Here is a 15,996-nt window from a genome sequence, read left to right on the forward strand (position 1 = left end):
ATATACACAAACATTCTTGTTACACATTACCACCTCCAGAATTCTGCTTTAGGCATAAAGAGGCAAATGGTGTGTGTATCAAGCACTGCTTTACTTAGCACCAAGGACATGTAACAACACCAATCATAAATGTTTTGTGATCCGACCACCGGTCTGTATTAGAATACTAAGCTTACACCTATTCGTACACGATTCACACACTGCACAGAGCTCACATACACATTCTCTAATATTTGCACTTTTTTCCAGTAGTATGACTTCGCTGATGGAACAGCTATCTGCTGAAGTTATCCGATCATTGTGCACCTTTAGCACAAGTAAGGTACACATTCTCTCAATGTTCAGCCATTATTTAGTTCACAGAGCTGACTCTTTTTTTAAAACATTCCCATAGTGAATCATTGCAGACTACAGGTTTGATTTAGTGCCCTGTCAGAGAAGAAAAATGTGCAGTTTAGTTCTTTATTTCCAGGGATGCATAATATTCCAACACCCGGGCAGGAATTGAAATCATAACTTGCAGGCTTTAAATCCCCCTAAATGATTACTGGGGGTTATATTTTAACAGGGGAAATATGCTGGAATTTAGCATGTGAAAAATGCCCTGTAAGCAGGTGGAATAAATATCCCCCCCCCCCCATCAGGCTACTCATAATGAATTCATTACTTGCTGGTAATCTTTGTTGCCATGATTCATAGATTTACTACTTCCAGTCCTAACAGAATGAGGTAAAATTGCCTCATTCAGTTAGAACTGGGCAGGGCCGGCTTTAGCGCTGGTGGCACTTGGTTTGACAATGTTTGTTGGTGCCCACGTCTTCATAACCACTGTCTCTCAGATGCATTTAGTTATATAGCACCATTCATACCAGTGTATGGTGTCAGAGCACTTTGCATTAAACACACATTGCACAGAGACAATCAATCATACATTTCTAAATCAGTGTATAGGCAATGTTACGTAAGACAGAGGAGTACAAGACGTAGGAGTGACATGTCATCCATACTAGTAGGAAGTACACATTAATAGTGCTTGGTCTAGAGAAGTACAAACTCAGAATTTAAAAAGGAACACCATAGTTGGGGGTTCTCTCTAATAAGAAGAATCAATTTCTACCTAAAGTAACCCTTTTTACAGCATTAATCTATGTCCAATCTATACTTTGCGATGTGCATGCAGTTCTTTGATGAAATGTAATAGCTCACTGTTCTATATTAGGATTTGAATTGATAAATTACAAGTAACAAAAGGATATCTCTTTCAAAAGCAGTAATCCACTGACCTATCTATATTATATGCACCTCATAATCTGAGTAGTACATGTTCTTTGCAACAGGCATATGAACCCTCTGTGCTACTTTATAGTGAGTCAAAACCTCAACTAGACAAAGCTCTGATCTCTCTCCAGGAAGAACATTAATCACAGGAGTAATCTTGACTTTCTTTGTTGCCTGGAAATTGCTGGAGGAAAGGAACGAGGCAGCAGGTGCTTCAAAACTCTAATAAACTTGCAAACACGGCACCCCCGAACGTTAGCACCCTGGGCGGTGGCACAGGACTCACCGCCCTAGAGCCAGCCCTTAAACTGGGACTAGGTGCAGGAGATGAGGGGGAAATGAGGGTTGATGAAAGTTACCACACATTATAGTACTGATCTCCTATTACTGCCTCAGAATGTTAATTACTCAACTCAAAATGATCAAATAAGTGAAAAATGTCAGAACACCTTACAAAGTAATTGCGAACAACACTAGGCTGAGAAAAAGCACTGTATCACATAAAATGTTTTGTGTTGGCAGTACCTGCATTTGTCACAGGTTAAAATATCAATAATATTTCATTTTCTTAATTTGTTTTAAAATAAATTGGGGATATTGAGTTGCCACTGGATGCAATGAAAAATGCATGATATAATGGAAGGTATAATATTGAAATATCATGCTAAAAGAATATTGTGGCCAAAATAGTAAGAATACATATGTCTACTATACTTATCTCCATCTATACGTACCTTGAAGATATATATGTCTTCATGGTACATGGATGTTGAGGTTCGAACAGTAAATATAAACGTACCTGTATATACTCATCTTCACGATATTTTATCGATATTTAAACCGCAATATTTTTCCAAGATGATATTTCTCTCCTCGATATTCTTGCACGCAGTTTTGGTGAAATATGGTGCCGCGATCAAGTACTGTGCAATTCACAGTTGAAAAATTTAAATAACTCATACATCGTTTACTGCTTGTGTTACCATTGAGTCTAGTGATTGGAAAATGAGAAGAGAGTGGCATCCAGAGTAAAAACAACGACAAGAGTTTGCATCTTGGATTCACGTCAAGCTTTTTAATATTCTGTCTGTATTTCTTTTAAACAGTGCACAGTGGAATTTGACAAAATAGCAATAGGTGATTTGGCCAGGAATTAGTCTTGCACAACAAATTCACTTTCTGTAGCATTAGCAATAACAGCATAATTAATTGTGCCAGTAGCCCTCAAAAATTCTGCTCTACCATTTTCATGCAGCTGTCTGTATGTGCGCAATGTGTAATGCTCTTAACCAAAGGTAGCAAGTGGTGCCAGTTGACCATCTTTGGCCAAACCATTTAATGTCCACATTAGGCAAACCCAACTCCCAGTCAAATTCCACTCTTTCTCACACACTCCTCTCTGGTGCAGAAAACATAGCTGTGACCTACAATTCACACTGTGTTGTTGTGCATTGAATTCATGCTTTTGCTTTGAGAGCCACGACAGAGTCGCGACTCAGGTAATTATTTTTTTAAGAGAATTCAAATGAATATTACTTAGTGTTGGAGAATAGAGTTGCTCTGAATAGAGCCTTTGTGTAGACTGGATCCAGATTTCAGGTTGCTGAGAAACACCCTGTTGACTTCATCTGTAAAGGGAACTCCATCACTTCTATTATTTCATGCATGTTGAAACTCAGATTTTTGTTGTAGATAGAGCCCATGTCATGGTCTCTGAGGAAAGCAGAAACAGCTTTATTATAATGGTTCCTTGCTTTGTCAATCTGTGGACAGACTTGATTTGCCTATTTCCATTTCTGCTTGGCTTATGGGGGAGTATCCCAAAAGAGTGTGAGATAAAACTGCCATTAATTGGCCAAAGGTCTCTTTCATTGCAGTTTATAAACCAACCCCAGTAAGAGTGCCTATGTTATTGCCATCACAGTGCACTATCAAGAGGTCTGGATGTTCGCATTGTGTAATGCTCTTAGCCAAAGGCAGCAAGTGGTGCCACTTGACCTTCTTTGTCCAAAACATTTAATGTCCACATTAGGCAAACCCAACTCCCTGTCAATTCCACACTTTCTCACACACTCTCTGGTGCAGAAAACATAGCTGTGACTTACAATTCACACTCTAAACATTTTGAAGAAAGGAGCAGTAGCACAAAGGACATGTCTGCAGCACAATGTGTAAGGTTGTAGAATGAAAGACAGTTAAAATGGAAGAGTGAAGTTGGTTTTTACAAAACAACGTATTTGATTGTGTTATGTAAATAATGTGATAAATAAAAATAGTTTCTGATGCAATTACTTATATAAGTACATCTGTGATTCGCTGCATTTAAATGTTTCAGAAGTTATGCTATTTGGAATAAGCTTACATTTTCAAGCACTCAACCACAACTACTACAGTACAACTGAAAGCTGGTATGCTGTGGTTAGAAACTGTGTGAATTTTTGACTTACTGTTACTGTAGAGTATTTGAAAGCAGGTTGCAATGGGAACTGAACCAAAGCAGTCTGGTGGAAGGGTTCTAAATAGGTTATGCTTTTATTTTTCAAACTATGCTAGTTCAGAGCTACCATATAGTTTATGGGCAAATTTGAGGATGGCCACGTATTCAAGGACACAGAGTGGAAAAGCAACTTAAAACTCTACTGTAGGTTCATTGATGATATCTTTCTCATCTGCACTGACACAAAGAACAAACTTGAACACAAGATCCAACTGCTGAATACACATGACCCGCAAATTCAGTTTACTCACATGATAGATGATAATAAAATCTCCTTCTTAGATGTGCTAATTGAGAAGACAGAAACTGGTTTACAGACACAGGTATACACGAAAACCACACACAAAAACAACGCTTTACTTTACACAAGTTTTCACCTTAGGAATTTGATACATAATTTACCTTATTCTCAAATCTTAAGGATTAAAATAATCTGCTCACATAAAGAGGTCTCCAACAGGAGCACAACAACACAAATTCAGAGATATCAAGCAAGAGGATATCCTACATACATCCTTGAGGAAACTGTGCAACAGGCAGCAACAGTGGATAGAGATAAGCTGCTTATTAAACAACCTTAAAAAAACAGATAAACGACAAGTATTTGTGTCTAGATTTTCAACCAGTGCCACTACCCTGAAGAAGATTATCAATTCAAGGTGGGACAAACTACAAAAAGAACCTGATTTCAATGACATTCTCAAACATAAGCCATTGCATACGTACACAAGATCTAAAAACCTCAAATAAATGTTAACAATATCAAGTGGGGAAAAAAATCTTTATCTCAAGGCACCAAAAAATGTTTTCATTTTACACAATGCAACCATGTGGTTCCTGGAACAAGTATTACACATCCTAGACTGGAGAAACCATCAAATTAGTACGTACGTCTGATTGTAATTAAAAAAACTTGATTTATGGCATTAAATGTCCTTGTGGATTATTACATGTTGGCAAGACAGAGAGGAAGATAAACATGTAGATAACAGAACATAAACACACGATCTGCACTCAAAACAAAACTTCAAGCTTGGTAACACATTGGTTAACAGCCAAACACACAATCTCAAAGCTACGTTTTCAGGTGATAGAAACAGCAAACATAACACTAATTTATTGGATAAAAAGATTAGACACATAACATCCTAGAGGTCTCAATGACAAAAGTAGACATGAGTTGTTTTCTATAAAGTGTCAAACGTTTTATGTATCCACCTGTTAAATCATCATTATCAAACATATGCATCAGGAATCATTGATGATGATTGTACTTGTACGGATGCATGAACAATGATTATACGTAAGTCCTAACTATTGCTGTTAAAAACACAGGATGATCAATAATGATTTAATATGCCACAGTTGACTAGCAAACAAAATCTTTTGTTAATATCTCCTTTCACTAAAGACACTTACTAACAGACTTCTGGAATGATAAAAACATCAAGAAGAGTAACCAAGGGTCAAACAACGGGTTAGTTTCTTTGATGATTGCAGTAGCTTTGATTGGAGAATCTTTTGACAAAAACTTGCCGCGATTGACACAGGGTAGTGTTTAAAACACTTTTATTTTGAAACATTCTGGTTTAGATAGAGACGCTAATATGGTGTTGGTTGGGAATCTTGTGTTGTATCAAGGATACATTTTATGCATTAAGAGAAACATAGAAGTAAGGGAAATACCAGGTCGGTGTACATTGGCTGGATGGCACGAGATGCAGTGAATACAATGTTCAAAGACGGCACCTACGATACTGATAGAAACTGTTAAGTTTGCAGTAGTCTGTTTTTAATGTTCATGACTGATGGTAATTAAAATGTCACTGTCTTGCGGAATTCCATGAGCATTGGCATTTACTTTTTGTTGCGAAAAGAAATGACTTCTTCGAGGTGAGCGGGATATGCTGTAATCAGTAAGAGTGATTAATAGAAATGTTGGAGATGGGGGAATTGTAAGATGGTTGAAAGGGTAGAAGCAAGATTTTAACTGAGGGGAGCAGTCATGTGGTGTTGACAGACATGGTTCTATATGTTATTTCAGACACAAACATGAGTTACAATAAGCGGAGAAGGAAGTTAAAATATACCATTGGAAGGTGAGTTTCACCTAAACAATATTAATGTGATTTTTACACCAGTGCTTCAACAACTTGAGATTCAGTGTTTTGGAGTTTTTTTGGATCATGTGTATTCCTTCAGTTAACAGCCAACATAGTTAATGGAGATTGTTTCCCCAATATTGACAGGCAGTAAGTCTGTGTAATGAAATTGAGACAGGTATACCGTGGGCTATAAGGTCGCCTTTTAGATCTTTGTTTATAGCACAGAGTCAATTTTTGGTTTGGCCACTCGGTACATACTTAGCATGTACACTGACAGTCAGAGGATGTAATGGACATTATTATGATTTCTTCATGTGCCAGTATTTCATGTTTCTCGAACTTGGAATAATGAGTAGAATATCAGGGTGAGATGCTACCGTCTACATCACACTAACATGTCTATTTTACTAACACAAGCCACTTTGGCATCCAGAAATACAACTGATCCTGTACATTGTTATTTTTATTTTTTTACAGATGGGCAGCTGAGGAAGGGATTAGTCCCGAAATGCATTGGGCATAAGAAATACTGTTGTATATTATGTCAATGTTTGAATGCGGGCTTCATGTATATGCTTGTGTAAATATATTTCAGTATTATGATATGGGATGGTAAACATACAATATTGAGTTGAAAAAATTACATGTATAAACAAACAGAGTAAATAAATTTGAATATGAAGAAAAGTGAAAAGATCGTTGATTTTGATTTTTGTAATTGTGCGTACTGGTTTCGAGTTCAGTAACTTGATTCTACATTATACAGGACGAAACACTACCATGCTGACCAGACTGAGGTTCAGAATAGCACATCACTTAGTGGCTCAGCCGAACCTCAAGAGACACCCACTAGGGCCATGCTTGTGTGATGGCGTATCTAAACAGAGCACTTTGCACTTTTTACTCTTTTGTAAACTGTACATGAATTTCCGTACTGCCTATCTGAAACCTATGTTTGTTAAATATGGCGTACGCACAGTTAATCAGGCAATGAGTTTAATTTTTAATTTATAATCTGTCGATATCTGTTTTTATACTGCAACGTTTTAAACTCAGTGTATTAATATTAGGAAAAGTATGTGTTTTTAATTAATTATCTCTGTAATATCTTGGTTGTTCTTTGCCCTGAAATCCAATGTATTTTATTCTATGTATGATTTTTTTTGGTGCTTTTCTGTTCATTTTATATGTACCGAATAAAGCTTCATGAATTGAATTGAATTGAATATGGCCCTCAGTTTCCAAACTCTGGATAAGAGAGAATTTTTCTATTAAGCACTTCTGCAACTCTTCAAGCATTGGTGTGCTGAAACAGAATTACTTGGAGATTATGACTGATACGAAGATTCTTTCAATGCTGTGAAATATAGTATTCAGTGTATAGTCTTTTCTATCTATTTGAAAATGTTAAATGATGAGATTGAACAAGAAGAAACCATCGCAGCAGAAATAACTAAAGAAATTTCACAAAATAGCCAAAGTTCCGGATCATTGAGTCGAGATCCTCTTGGACAACCAATTATTCAGAATGAGCAGCAATAGCCATGAATGAGTTAGCAACTGCAATCAAATAAGAGAGATACAATACTATTGACTTTGAACAGTTAGCAGGACAACTAAACACTAAACAGAAAGAAATATTTATGGAAGTAAAAGAGAAAATACAACATGGATTCCTCCATGAGAAGAAAGAATGTTGATGCTCATCAGTTAAACCTATTCTATTATAAGTCAGTGGGTAAGCTGTAACAGGAAAACAGTTCTTAATTAGAGTTCTAACCAGTTCTCTACACAGCGCTACAGAATCATATTTATCCTGTGTAGTAACAGCACCTACTGGATTACCAGCAGACAACATTAAAGGAATTACTTTACATCGACTACTTATGCTACCTGTTGAACATGATAATAAACTGGAATTCCAGAAATTATTTGGAGAAGCTTGTCATGAAGTGTCAAGAGTCTTAAAGAAACTGACTGGTGCATATTATGATGTGCTGCATAATGATGTTCAACAAATTGATGCTTCTCCGCACATAGTCTACGAACGTACTTATCTTTCTTTTTCTGTACCTCTTAAGAAACGAGACTTGTTCAGTTATCAGCATTTAACCTGTTGGGATCTGTTGGGGGTGAAAAATGAAAATGGACTGTATGTCGTATGCAACGGAATAGATATGTTGTAAATTATAATATGCAGCCGCAAATAAAGAGTTAAAAAAAAGAGTACTAAAGAAACTGAAGCTATTCATCATTGTTGAGGTGAGCATGATCCTAAACTTAATGCTTGCCTTTGTCTACTTGAGAATGCAACATATTTTAAAAACAGAGTACAACATGCTGTTTGGAGGAAAGCATTTACTTGTCTTTGGGACCTACTACAACTCCTGTTAAAGGACAACCTGTTTTCAAGACACTTCTCCATACTGAAACAAGGATTTATTTGGGAAGCATTGGCAATGTAAATATTTGGCTGAAATTCTATTACAAGGAATTATTGAAGAATATGTGACAAGCCTCGGATGTGGAAAATGGAGATGTGTTAAAGGACATAAGAATAGAAGTTTTGATAAAAGAAGGCAAATGAGCTTTGAAAAGTCCACTAATCAAGAAACTGTTAAATTTCAAAACATGCCAGCACAACTAATATATAATTTCATTGCAGGAGACAAATACATAGTTTGTTTCATGCCTACACGACAAGGAGGTTTTGATGAAGAACTACTGAAATTGGAAAACCTGCATAATTTGGAAATTTCAGCTATCAGTAAAATGAAACACCAGGGAGTAACAATACTACTAAATGAAAAACTACAAGCACAATTGGATTATTTGGAGGAGTCTGTATCAAAGACTGAAAGTTTAGAAAAGTGTTTACACATGTGCAAAATCTGTCAAGTTATTTTGCTACATAATTTGAATGTAGAGGAAGGGTTAGTAAATAGTGCTATGGGCAAAGTTGGTGATTTAGTTAATTTTCCAACAGGGATCAGATAGAATTATTGCCTGTAAAACTTCATCAGATTCATAGCGTAAAGCAAATTGGGTAGTGTGTTGTATGTTTTGTGTTTGTAAAGGACTTGTATGTCCAACGACAGCAGTTCCCACTTTCCCAGGCATACGCTGTAACTATCCAAAAATCTCAATGTTTAAGTGTAGACAGAGCTTTTGTGAACATCTGTAGTAGTGTGTTTAAAGAAGGAATGGCATATCTTGAATTGTCTCGAGTAAGAACATTGCCTGGTTTGTATTTGATGGAATTTAATGACAAAAATGTTAGTGCCGATGGAAGTTTTGTAAGAGAGCACAATTGATTAAAAAGTTTATATGCACCTCACTTAGGTCAATATCCTATTTATGAGAAACGGATGATAAGTCCAAAATGGAAGCACATAAAACACTCAACTGAAGCCCAAGAAAAGAAAGGAAACTAGAACAGTGGAAACAGAGGTAAATATTGTAAGACACCAGTTGGAAAACAGTTCAGGTATCAACTGCTATCAAGTGGGGTTCTCAATGTAGCATTTAATTTACCATATAATTTACCATACGATTAATGAAATTTACCAAAAACGTAGAAATAGGTTCTGTTGTGCACTGTACCATTTTCTCCAACATTTACTCAGTGACAGAAGTTTAATATATTCTGCTTCAGGCATTTAAGATATTTTGGATGCATGTAGGAGATCAGTAATATTTAGTCTCATTATTTAACAAGGCGCACAAGAATTTAGAATTGTTATACTTGCAGTTTTAGAAGAAGAAGAAAGTAAATATTATTGAATTCTTTGGACTACGCTACAAATGGAACCATGACGTGATGCTTGCTCATTTACATCTACTGCTGAAAGAAATGCTAAGCAATTTGTATACTTAACACTACCAGATTGCAAAACAGTGTCTTTTGACAGATTTATTAAAACCACAAACCAAAATATGACATGCCCAAATTGTAGATCAAGGGTCATGTCTACGTTATAAATACAAAGAAGAGGAAATGCCTCATATCAATGCTGCAATGATGAAGAGAAGGTGGATCTAAGTTGGAAACTGACATTACAAATGTCAAAGTAGGTCAAATATGAATTTCTGGAACAACTTATACAATACTAGCTATCATCTTACATGAAGGACTTAATTGAACATCTGGACACTACACTGTCTATTTAAAGAGTGACCGCGGATGGACAAATTGCTAGGATAGCAACCTTAAATTCAAAGCTAAGCTGCCATTGATACTATCACATTCTTACCTCCTGTTTCTTCAACCAAAGTTCTAACAACATAATTCAGCCTATTGGAGATTATGTTTTAAAAAAAATACTCCACAGTACAACTGTTGTTTTATATTCTGCAAAAGAGTGTGTATAAGAAGATTATGTAAGACTGTCTTATAAGACTTAAAAATTGAAAGAACAGAATGGAATTCTAGCAACCTTCAAATTAAACCAAAAATGCCTTTGGAAATACAAAATTAATATGTTTTCTTTCTTTAATGAAACTTCAATGTAATATTTACACCAATGAAAAAAAAATGATTAGATTTATTTTGCATGGATCATCTGTGTTTTAGACATCATTCAGCCTACTAGGGGATATATTTTAAACACTATCTTGAAAATTCAGTTATGATATATTTTTATTCATAGTATTGCACCAATATAATAATGATAGAAAATATTTTAAAATGCATATGTTTTTAATACTAAAATTAATCTAGATAAAACAACTAATTGTCAAATTGCATTGAGGGCAAGCATAGTAACACATATTTATAATGATGTACTGTGCACTTCTGTTCTTTTTGGTACAATCCATTCGATTGTTTTTTTCCCCACTGTTCGAAGTTGATGCTACATACAAACCACAGTGTAATGAGTAGTAGAATGAAATCAGAGAACAGTAAAGAAAAAGGGAAAGTAATACTTTTATCACATTGTAATACAGTGCTATAGTATAAGTAATATGTATTGTTATAATACTTTATTTTTCAAGATCACATACTAATATATTTGATGTCTTTTTTTTAATAGTGGCTGCAGTTCAACAATCTAAGATGTTGCAAAATACACTTTCTACCATAAACATATTGATTAAAGGTATTGATGAAGAGTGTTTTATAGATGAAATGGTCTTGTGATAGCTTCTCATTACTTTGTTTGCCTATTTTATAAGTATATACCAAATCGGACTAGCAGTAGAACTACATGCACAAGCTTAAATGTACCAGACCTGGATGGGTGATTTGGTAGTGCCAGATCATCAGTAAATATCTAAATTGGTTTCTCGGTTCCTAGGTCGGAGTGTGTTTCCATATGTAACTAACTTTAGAGGTGTATCACTTGCTTTCTTTGTTACTGTAGAAGTCTGTAAATATATCTGTAAGAAGTGGCATGGAAATTCTCCTGGGCCTCTTAATTAGTATTGGGTCATTTAAGTTAATTTGCAACCATCTCCGTTACTGCTAGATACATAGGAGTTGTGTCTCTGCATGTGACTGAATATTTACATGGTTCTGACACTAGGATAGGGTACTCTCCTATGTTTATAAAAGCTAACACATGTAGCTACTAGTTTCAGTGCCCTAAATGCATACATTCAGATCCATTTGCTCATTTAAACATCAAGTCTTCCTCCCTGATTTGAATCTCATATAAGCACATACAAATAGGGGAGAGCCACTAATACACCCTCTAAGACAGTGTCAGAAGCACCTAATCATTAACTCACATGCATAGATACAACTATTATGTATCTGGAACTAATCCAGGTAATGGCACACTCTGTTAAATAACACAATAGTAACTAGCATAACCAGGAGGCAATTTAGGGTGCACCTTATATATACGTTTACAGAGATAGACACTCGCAAACAGAGCCGCCAATGTACCAAGAACCTTGCTTACATATGAAAACAGACCTCCACATAGAGAGTGAGACACTCTTTCAGATATCTAGTAAAGAACTTACCCTACCAAATGAACCATCCAAAGAAGTAGCCCTTTAAAAATGTGTCAGGCCTGGTACACTTGAGGCTGTGCATCCAGTTCTACTGCTAGACCAACTTGCCATTTAAAACCCCTTGCCAAGCCTCAACCTGCTGTTCTACCACATGTAACTCAGCACTAAGGTAGCCTGTATCTAGGCTATAGGGTACGCTTCTATTTGCATAATAGCTAACACATGTAGTCAGATGTTTTAGTGAGCTATATGCAAACTTACAGACCTATATGCTAAGCTATACATCCAGTGTTTCACCATGATTTGATTCTCATATAAGCCGATGGAAAAGGGGAGAGCCACTCATACATTCCTTCAGACAATATCACAAGCATTTAAACATTTCTTCACATGCACAGACACAACTCTTATGTATCTAGCAGTAATGGAAGCATTCACACAGCCATTTAAATGACCCAATAGTGACTAACACACCCAAGAGACACTAGGTGACACTCTTTACATATACATTTACAAACCCATACAGTTACTATCAGAGCCATCAATGTATTAAAAACATATTTACACATGGAAACAAACACCCACAAAGAGACTGAGACACTCATTCAGATATTTAGTAAAGAACTGACACTGCAAAGTCACTTATTCAGAGACGTAGCCCTTAAAACATGTCTCAGGCGTACTCTGCATCCAGTTCTTCTGCTAGGCTGACTTGGCATTTAAGACCGTTTAAGAAACCTTAGCCTACTGTTCTACCACATAAATTTCACTCCTAAGGTAGCCTATAGGTAGGCGATAGGGTATGCTCCTAAGTGCATAAAAGCTAAAACATGTAGTTTGAAGTTTCAGTGATCTACACACACCCTTTCAGGCCGATATGCTGAGTTATACATCCAGTATTCCATCTTGATTTTAAACTCATGAAAGCACATATGAAAGGGGAGATCTACTGGTACATCCCCTCAGACAGTGTCACAAGCATCTAAACTTTCACTCAGATGCTGAGACATAACTATTATGTATCTAGCAGTAATGGAGGAAGTAACACACTCACTTAAATAACCCATTGGTGACTGACACACCCAAGAGACAATTCATGTCAGCCCTTACATATAATTTTACAGAACCATACAGTCCCAATCAGAGCCAGTGATGTACTAAACAACTTTCTTACATATAGAAACAGAGCCCACATAGGAACTGAGACCCTCATTCAGATATCTAGTAAAGAAATGACATTACCAAGTGAACCATCAAAAGAAGTAGCCCTTGAAATATTTCTCAGGCTTGCTACACTTGAAGCTGTGCATTCAGTTCAACTGCTAGGTCGACTTTGCATTTAAAACCACTTCACACAAGCTTTAACCTTCTGTTGTACTACTTAAAAGTCACCCCTAATTTAGCCTGTAGCTAGGCCATGGGGTATCCTCTTATGTGCAAAACGCTAGCATTCGTACCCAAAGCCGACTTACATATCCAGTCTGACAGTCACATTGCAACTCACTTACCATATGCCGTAGGATAGGATCATTAATACAGCAAGCAGCTCACTGATAATATCTCCTAGTCATTCATTAAGATATAGAGATACATCATATGCATCAAGGCCTTCGTAGGACATTCCTGAACACACAGTTGCACAGCTGTATACACACTACCATATCCTAAAACCAGTTCATGCGCATTCTTTTACACAGATCTAGACGACCATAGCTAAATCAGACTCATAGTCATAAAACAACATACTACCGTAAATATAAAAAGATAAACCCAAATAAGAACTCACACACGCATTTACATATCTAGTGAGGTACTTACACTAACTAATCACCCATATACAGAGCTGCTACATACAGACGCTCACTTATACACTGGATGATTTAGTTAAAGAAGATATCACACAAAAAACACAGTCATAGAGTCATACACAGGACAATGCTTGGTCATCAAAGTGTTGTAAAAGGTCTGTTACATGGGCTGAGGACAGCCCACGGATATTCTTATACCCTTGTGGCAATCAACTGAATTGATTTTTGAGAGCCGAGGGCAGTAAATGAATTCAGATACCTGCTTTCACGTGCTACGTTTTGACAGAAAAAAAAGTCATTTGATATGTCTAAAGTGGTTTTGTGTTTTTTGCTCATTAGTGCATAACCATGTGCGTTTTGTACTGCAAATGTGTGTGTAGCACTGTTCAACTGTCTATAGTCTAAGACTGAGCAATATGTGTAATCTGGTTTCATTAGTGAAAAGAAAGGTTTGTTCATTGGTGAGGTGCAACTTTACATTGCACCCTGATTTTCAAGTTGTATGAGTATGTTCCTGTTGTTTGGCTTCACATTCAGTGGGATATTGTAATTGCACGTGTGGGCTGGACCTTATGGGATTTAAGTATTGTATTGTATTGTAATTGCATTTATATACCGCTCACTACCCCTGACGAGGCGTCAAAGCGCTTTTTTCTGCGAGTGGCACGCTACTCCGGGGATTATTGTTGAATTAGTGTAGTGAAACATGCAAGTACATTTTAAGTGATGGATAGGTTAGTCAGTTATTTGGATTTGAAATGATAGCAGAAGGATAGAGGAGGAAAAAAGGTTTGTATTTATATAGCGCTTGTTACCCCTGATGGGGTGTTGAAGCACGCTACTCCGGAAGCCCATAAAGGATTAGTGGTGAATTAGTATGGTGAAATATGAAAGTAATTTCAGTGGTGGATATTAGTCAGTTATTTGGAGTGAGAAGGATAGCGGAGGGATAAAAGGGAAGAAAGGTTTGCATTCATATAGCACTATTTACCCCTGATGGATATTGAAGCGCTTTTCTGGCGAGTAGCACACCACTCCGGAACCCATAAAGGATTTGTGTTGAAAATTAGTATAGTAAAATATGAAGTAATTTGAGTAGTGGATATGTTATTCAGTTATTTGGGTAGAGAAGGGTAGGTGGCGGGATAGTGAAGGGAAAGAGGTTTGTATTTATATAGCGCTTGCTACCCCTGATGGGGTTTTGAAGCGCAAGTGGCACGCTACTCTGGAACCCATCAGGATTAGTGTTGAATTAGTAAGGTGAAACATGAAAGTAATTTTAGTGGGGGATATGTTAGTCAGTCATTTGGATTGAGAAGGGTTGGGGAGGGGTAGAAAAGAGGGAAGAGTTTAGAAAGGTTTGTTTTGGGGGATCGGTATAGTAAAAGAGGTGTCAGATGATCCAATGAGGGGTAGAGTACGGGAGAGTCTAGAAAGGGTTATTTGGGGGATCATAGTAGTGGTATGGGGTTTGGGATAAATGAGAGAGTGCATGTAGAGGCTATATTGATAGATGGATATGATGAGAGATAGGGTAGTGCACTGGAACGATTAGTAGAAATAAGTTTGAGATGAGTCAGAAGGTTGGGCTAGAAGATATATTGAGCGAAGTATAGGCTGAGAAATAGGGAAGTGCATTGGAAATGCTAAATTAGAAGAAAGTGATAAATATATTGATCCATGAGTACATTGAAAGTATATAGATACATAAAGGAGATATGTATATTGGGCATCATTTCTGGCCCTAGTCCCGAACAGCCTCGAACAGGCTCAAACAGGCAACTACCCTTGTCCTCTCTGTCTTTAACAGGCAACTACCCTTGTCCTCTCTGCCTTTAGCCATGACCCCCGGGCTGAGACGCCCTAATCCTGGCCTTTTTTATAGCCCTAGTAATCAGGTGACCCCTTCAGCCAATTCCAGCCACCTTCTTCTTTTTAAATTGAGGCATTTGCTGTGGAACTTTTTCTTCCGTTTTTATTATGAAGTCAGAAGTGTTTTGAGTCCTTCTTTGGTTTTATGTATTCGTCGGACCTGTGCTCTGATCATCCTCCTCTCTCTGAATGTTTTTCGGATGATTCCTGAAAAGAACCAGAAGGATGTTTATAGGTGTCCTGATTCCTATCAGGCTGTTCAACTGTTTCACGTTTATGCAAATTGTAATGCTTCTCAGAGGATTCCTGTCAAGGAGATCCACTATATATTTTAGTCTTTTCTTCATTTTTCTTATCATCCCAGTGTTTTTTGTTAGAAGACTCTGGTGATTGTTTCATGTTATCCTTTTCAGAATTACCCTTTAGCTGTGGTTCATTAGGTCTGGCTCCCGAATCATCTCGACCTATTGAGGAA

This window comes from Lissotriton vulgaris, chromosome 5 (assembly GCF_964263255.1).
Source record: "Lissotriton vulgaris chromosome 5, aLisVul1.2, whole genome shotgun sequence".
Classification (NCBI taxonomy): Eukaryota; Metazoa; Chordata; class Amphibia; order Caudata; family Salamandridae; genus Lissotriton; species Lissotriton vulgaris.